Source organism: Callorhinus ursinus, unplaced genomic scaffold (assembly GCF_003265705.2).
Source record: "Callorhinus ursinus isolate GAN/ISIS: 27379988/994484 unplaced genomic scaffold, GSC_fseal_2.0 scaffold31, whole genome shotgun sequence".
Taxonomy (NCBI): domain Eukaryota; kingdom Metazoa; phylum Chordata; class Mammalia; order Carnivora; family Otariidae; genus Callorhinus; species Callorhinus ursinus.
In genome coordinates this window covers 7,407,120-7,414,322 of record NW_027397093.1, presented here as the reverse complement: position 1 = coordinate 7,414,322, position 7,203 = coordinate 7,407,120, and the positions used below count along the sequence as shown (strand labels likewise).

The 7,203-nt window shown below is 55.3% G+C and overlaps 1 long non-coding RNA gene across 1 annotated transcript; it reads right to left on the bottom strand.

Moving 5' to 3' along the window:
* Positions 1-900: 900 nt before the first annotated feature.
* On the bottom strand, positions 901-3,577 carry LOC141370297 (uncharacterized). Its single transcript, XR_012374201.1, has 2 exons — positions 1,983-3,577; positions 901-1,209 (listed from the first exon to the last, which is right to left on the bottom strand). It is a non-coding gene; the product is annotated as an uncharacterized lncRNA (long non-coding RNA).
* Between the last annotated feature and the right edge of the window lie 3,626 nt (positions 3,578-7,203).

The following is a 7,203-nucleotide window of genomic DNA, read 5'->3' as shown; positions in this document are numbered from 1 at the left end:
ACAAGTTGCCGGGGGGGGTGGGGGGGAAATATCTATATATATACATATATATATACATAAAGACAAAATTGCAAAGCAGCCAAGTAAAAAAGATGTGTTGCATACCAAGCAACAAAACACTGCAATCGTTTTGAAGGAGTGAGTAGAGAGAGGGGCTGGGAGGATAAGCAAGCCCAGATCACACCAGCCCAGGGCAGCTGGGGTTTGGGAGACCACAATTTGCAATAGAGCACACCCGCATGTAAGAGGGATTTTTTTGTTGTTAATTTTTCTCTTGTTCTCACCCTGAGTTTGTAGGTTCAGAAGCAGAGATGCTCCTTCTAAAGAAAGAGAGAAAAGTCTTCATCCTCTCTTATCAGCCACCAACCCGGAGAAGACACCTATCAGGGAGCTGGCTGCTCTCCAAATTTCCCTGCCTGGCTCACTGCTCTTAAAATACCCTCGGTCACAGACGCTTCTAGAATGTGAGCTGACCTGGAACACTTTGCGTCAAGGGCAACAAAGCTTTCAAGTGGTTTCCTGGAACAAGAAAAAGAGAGAGAGAGAGAGAGAGAGAGGATTTTGAAATGAGACTTAGCGGATCCCATAAGAGGCACAGGACAGAGAGGTTGAGCTTGGAAAGAATGCTAACTGCATGCATGCTGCATTTCTCTGAATCCTGTCTTTTCACCTATAAAATGGGGGCCGTGGCAGCCCCCTTGCAGAGTGCATGCAAGGAGGAATCTAGATTCCATCTGTAAACTGGGGGGCCCAGGGCGCGGATACAGTGAAGACGCAGTAGACACAGCACCCCCCTTCTGCTTCTATTCAGGAGTGTCTGGCCCCAGGGGCAGTGGCACCTGAGCGTCAATGATCCCACCACATACTGCAGATAACTTATTACAGATGACTCTGAACATCTTTCTTAACCTCTCTGGACCGTTTATTGAACAAGGATAACTGAAGTCACCACACAGGCCCATGACAAAGACTAAAGGTGTTCACATCTGCAAAGCACCCAGCACAGCATCTGCACATAATTGGGGCACATAATTCTCGGACGGTACTTCCTCCAGCTTCCTCAGCTGAAGGAATTGTTGAGAATTCACAAAGGCGCCTGGATATCCCTCCTGTTGTTTCTCACATCACACAAGTAGCTGGCCATTCTGTCTTCTTATATCCCTCCTATTTCCCCTTGGCCGACATCCCACAAGCTGACTTCCACAGGGGCTGTGAAATTCAAAAGGAAAACTAATCCTCTGTGTAGATTAGCGGATGACATTACAAAGCAAAGACATCATCTTGTCAGGCACCCCCGATGGCATTGTTGCTGTGATGGGCTCCCTCCCGTCCACCACCCTTCTTGTGTTGATGCATGCCCTTGGTCTGGAACCTACTAAACTACCCAGTTTCCAGAGACATAACACCAGATGGCCCAGGGTTTAGGTGAGGAGCCCAGAGCAACCCACTGGGTCCAACAGGAGACACGCTGGTCAACAATCTTATGTGGACACGAGGCTGGTATTTGACACTAGGCATGCAGAAGCCGTTTCTGGGGTTCTGCCTCACAGCCCAATGACCCACCTTTGATCTCAGCCCCCTGAGCAGTCCTGGGCCCGCCCAGACTCCACTGGTGCCGGCAGCTTCTCCTGCAAGTACAGCTGAGCAGCTCTGTCCCTCTCTTCAGATCACTCTGCCTGCACACAGAAGACAGCAGGGAACTGCCATCCCCGGTGGTGACCCTCAGATCAATGGGACTGGGGCCAGAGCAGAGCTGCCCCAGCTCCCCAGCCTTCCCTCAGCCAGCTCAGAGGCATCCTCTGTGCTTCTCAGAGGTCTTGGTGAAGCTGGGCTCTGCCACGCATGAAAGCACCTGTCCACCTCACCCTCCCTGCTCATTTGTGGCTGATTTCCGCTAGCACCTCCCAGATAACCCACTGGCACCCCAGTCCTTGAATTAGCATCTGCTTTGGGGAGAGTACAAACTAAAACAATCTGCCAACCTCTTCAAGAATGGTCCTTGGCTCCACAATATATAGTGCACTCTGCAGACGGGAGCGGGCATCTCAGGCCCAAACCCTGGATCTGTGAGGTTCGGGCAGGGCCTCTGTTCCCGTGTCTGTATAATGGGCTCCTTGCAGAGGGTGCTCGCCAAAGCTCCTGTCAGCCCTGAAGTTCTGAGTCTTAGCACCTGGCGTCTCTGGACAGTGCCGTGGGCGCTGAAGTCCCTTCTGGGGGCTCAGGTCTCAGCCACCACTCTGCAGCTAGGCGTCTGGGTGACTTGCTGGTGACTCTGCTGCCCATCCACTTCCAGGCCCTGTGGCCCTGCGGAGACAGAGTTGAGGCCGAGCATCCGGTGTACTGCCTGCACTGTGGCCATTTCACATCTGCACCGGGGCAGAGAGGCGGCCTGCGGCCCCGGGCAGAAGCTGTGCTCTGGAGATCAGCCTCCCAGACATTCACATCAGCCCACTCAGCAGACCTCACCCCCAGACTCGGCTCGTCTTCAGGCTGCGGGTACGGGGACACCGGCTCAGGCCGCCCCCCCGTGAGACCGTGGCTTCATCACAGCCCGGGAAGCTGTAAGAGCACTGGGGTCCAGGCCTACTTCTGACTCACGGGCTCATTCATTCAACCAGCGCCTATTTAAAAAACCCATTTTGTTCCAGCCACTCGATAGGATCTGGGTATAGAGCAAAGAATAGTTCCACTCACAGGAGTCACAGTCTCCAGGGTTCCAGGCCCACAAGTGGGCCGGTTGCAGGAACAGGGTGGTGAGTCGGGGGGAGGAGTGGGAGGGGTGGGGAGCAGAGGGGACGCAGGAGGTACAATGTTATCAGAGGTTTGCATGTCCCATCCCACATCTTCTTGGCCCGCCATTTGTCCTGGCAATTGCTGCAACAATCAGTGGCCCTCAGATAGGGCCTGACGGTACCAAACCCCGGCTGCACCATGTCCTCCAGCCTCCGGTCCCAGGGCCTGTCTGACAACCACCAGAGGGAATGTCAGTGAGCTGCTCATCCACACTGATACGTGTGAGCAGGCAACCCACGCTGAGCCAACCGGACCCCTGGGGGACATGAGCTGCTGGCCACTACCTGGGGTACAAAACTCACAGACGTATTCCAGAAGTTTCCTCTGAGCAGCCCCAGCTGCTGGCAGCTGTAACCAGCTCAATGACACATTTCACGGACTGGCTTCTCCTTTCCTGCACTGCTCTTTCCAGTCTGCCCACCCTGAGATCGTTTCCCCAAATAAAATACCTGCAGGCAAGCCCTTGACCTAGGAGTTAGTGGAGGGGACTGGGCCTGGGGAGGGGGGGTACAAGCCTTGAGAGGGTGGGCAGGAAGAAGGCCTGGAGCAAGTGACTCCTGAATCCTGAGCAGGGGTCGATGAGGTGAAGAAGAAACTGAACGGGGCCCCCCATTCCTGGCCGAGGGGCACACTACCAAGAGCCAAGTGGTCGATGGAGGAGAACGTGGGGCCTCTCGTGAACTCTGAGTGGTTCACTCAGGTGAGGAGAGCTGGTGGGAGGTGACGCTGGAGAAGGAGGCAGGTTCTGATCATGATGACCTTGAACGCCGGCTGGGCACTTCAGTCCGGAGGCACAGAGGAGTGCTGGAATAAGAACACAAGGCACGGCCTTTCCGCACAGGGGCCTGTCCACATCTCACCTGACACTGTGCCAACCAAGAGGCAGGCACGGTCACCAAAGCTCGCTGGGTGAGCTGCTAGTGTTTCCCCATGGCCAGGGGAAGAAACGGAGGCACAGAGAGAGTAGGGCACCTGACGACAGGCACATAGCACGTGAGAGGTGGAGACAGGCTGTGGGTGAGGGTACAGGGTTCCAGCGGCCATGCTTTTAGTTACCAGGCTCTGCGGCCTCCTTCAGCCTCCTCGCACACTACTCTTTGCTTAGATCAAGGGCTCTCAACCCTGGGACAGTTTGCATGCAGGAGATGTTTGGCAAAGTCTGGAGATATTTTTGGTCACAGCTAGGTGAGGATGGTGCTGCTGGCAGCTAGTGGGTAGAGCCCAGGAGAGCTGCTAAGTGCCCTACAATGCATAGCACAGACCCCTTCCCCGCCCCCCTCCCGGCAACAGCCAAGAACCATCCAGATCCACATGGCAGTCTCGCCACGGAAGCCGAGAAGCCCTGCTCTAGACGGTGCTGTCTGCGCCCCCAGCTCCTCGCTCTGCTTCATCTCCTCTCGTGGTTAGAGCTGAACGGCAGGAGGTCAGGACCAAGGGGAGAGAAAGGGGGGCGGGAGGAAGCCTACCAGCCAGTGGGAAAAAACCCCTGCTGTCCTTGGTGCCCCTGGTGCTTTCCTAACCGCAGTGGCACCAGAAGGGGCGTGTGCCTGCTAATGAATTAAGCACATTTAATAATTCAGCACAAGGGACGTGACAGACAGAAGCTCTCTGTGCTGACCCAAACATCCAGGGGAACAGGGCGTTTTGAATTGGGAGGATCTGACGTGTCATGGAAATTCCACCACGGGATCATCAGAGCTGTAAAACCCAGATCTGGGGAGGGTAGAGCCGGGCGCTGCCTTCCAGCTCAAGAGGTCAAAAAGACCTCCAAGTGACTTTATGAAACGGACATTTTTGACATTTCCAGCAAGGTAAAGAAAAACAGGGCCCGAGTGGGAGTTGTAGAGCGCTGGACCAGGCAGAGCCAGCGGGATGGGGTCATGGCCTCAGCAGGAAGGAAGCCCCACGGGGCCTGCCATTCCTCCTTCCAGTCTCTGACAACCTCCCCACTGGTAACCAGGGGGTTATCCATTGACCAGTTTAGCTTTTCACGTTCACAGACGGACAGTATGAGGGTCCGTGGTCTGACAAATGGGAGCGTGCAAGGCTTTCCTAGGAAACCCATCTGCAGGGTGTCTGGGTATCTGGGTATCTGGGTATCAGGGTGGTGAGCCGGCTAACCCCGGCCACGCCTGTCTGCACCACCCACATCCACCACCGTGGCCCCGGCGGCCATACCAACACTCGCTTGTGTGTTCAAAGCCACAGCCCCAGAGTCCCAGCACTCACCAACACACGCATGTTCCTGTAGCCCCTGTTGGGTACTGTCCCCGATAAACAAAGCTGGACACTGGCTAATGGGGTAAGGACAGATTCACTCAGTAATAACCACTACAATAGGAAAAAGACCCAGCATGAACTGAACTGAGCTTCCACTTGCACCGAGGGGATTGGGCATTTTAAAGGGAGCCTGAGGGAGAGGGAGAGCGTTCTGAGCAGGGGCTCAGGAGAGTCAGGGAAGTGCAGATGACAAAAGGCAAGAAGGGGGTCAACACCACATGGACCCCCTCCAGATTTGCTGCCTGGTGCTGGCACAAGTTAGGCTCCTCCCCTCCCACAGAAGGTGCGAGGTGGGACCCTCGTTTCAGGGCATGACTGGGACTGTCTTTTCTTCTGGTAGCCTCGAGCTTTCCCACGCTCTGAAGGGGGCCAGAGTCACCCTAGGAATGCATCCACGAGCCACTAGAAACTATGTTCGTGTTTGTTCAGGTCTTCACAGGCCACGGTTGAGACCTAGTCAAGAAGAGCGCTCGGAGGAGCCTGGCTGGGCTTTGGTCAAGGAGAGGGTCCCTGTCAGTACCCATAAGCTATCAAAATACCTGGACACCCATCATGGTAGTCTTACTTCTCAGACTCCCGTGTACTCCCCGAGGCGGCTCCAAGAAGACCACACATGCTGCTTCCTGTTTTCATGTCGACATCGACCCTTCTGGTCCGTTGGCCCAGCCACCCTGACATGAGAATCCATCCAGATCACATGGCATGGCTAGATATGTGGTGCCTGAGGCCACGTCATGGCTGCTTAACTGAAAGCCAGCCTACTCAAGAACCGTCGTGCACACGGCCTGAAGTCGGCCCAGGGTCAGCCTTCCCTCAGAGCAGCTCTCCGTTCTGGGGAGAGGAGCTCCCACCCGCTTTCCATGCCAAACCCACCTCTGCAGCCCTCCCCAGACAGGCTTGGGGGGCGGATCTTACCAATCGGACTGACGCACCTGCAAGACACAGGCTGGGCCTTGTTCCTGGTGAGTGGGCTCACTGTGATGAAGGACCCACATCTCTGCCTGGCCTCTGGTGCACCTCTTACTGCAGAGCGAGGGAGGCTCTGGCCCCTCAAGGCCAGCCACCCCTATATCCTGGGGGTCCCATTGCCTGTGTCCTTGGGGCTGGTCTAAATTGGCATGCACCTCTCCTCCGTGGCTGGTTATGTTGGTGTGCCAATTGGGCAAACAGCAGAGATATAAAATAATAACCCCTTCATAAGACAGACGTTTATTTCTTTCTCACATCACTCTTGGAATGTAGGAGGTCAGGCGTTCCTGCTGGGGTTTCTCTCCGTCAAGGTTCCTCTGTCTTGTTGTCCTACCAGGCGGAGCCTCCACTCCTAAGACCATCTCAAGGTCCCAGAAGGCTGGTACAGCACCAGCCAGCAGGCCCCACCAGCAGCTCACAGGAAAGGAGGAGAGAATGTTGTGTCTGCAGGGGAAGCTAAGGGCCCGAGCCCACTGTCTTTCTAGGAAGGTCCTGGAAGTGGCCATGCCGTACTTCCATTCACATCTCGGTGACAAGATCTTAGCTAAGCATCAAGGGAAACTGGGGAATATGATCTTTCATTTGGGTGGCCAGTGCCCAGATAAGAATGGGGGGGGGCTGTTACCGAGGAAAGAAGGAGAAAGGGTTTTAGGGCATAAATAACAACCTCTGCTCGGTGGGTGGCTTGAGCCAGGGTCTGCCCCCACTGAGTCTGCCAATTTGCTCTCTTCCTGTGCACAGCTGAGCAAATAGTGGTACCAAAAATTTGGCTGCCAGGGTGAGGAAAGTAGGAGGCCCCACTCAGACCTCCACATCTTAGCCGCACGCTCACAGCTGGCCTCCCTCCAGAGTTCTGCGCTGGTGGGTAGGTGTTCTCGAAAGCAGCCCTGATTCCCACGCCCCTCTGGCCCTGGGTTGTGGCTCTCCTGGGCATTCTGGGTGCCCCACTGATACCAATCCACCCCTCTGGGCCCTCTGCCTGGAATTCTTCCTCCAAACTTTCCCATGGTTAACTCCTTGTCATTCGGGTCTCAGCCTCCTCCTTAGACCTCCCCTGGCTCCATCTACCTTGAGCCATCATGGTCTATGCCCCATTCTGTCTTCTCAGCTGTGCCGCTCTCCACTTGTGGTCATCCAGCTCATCTGATTTGTTCTCCGTCT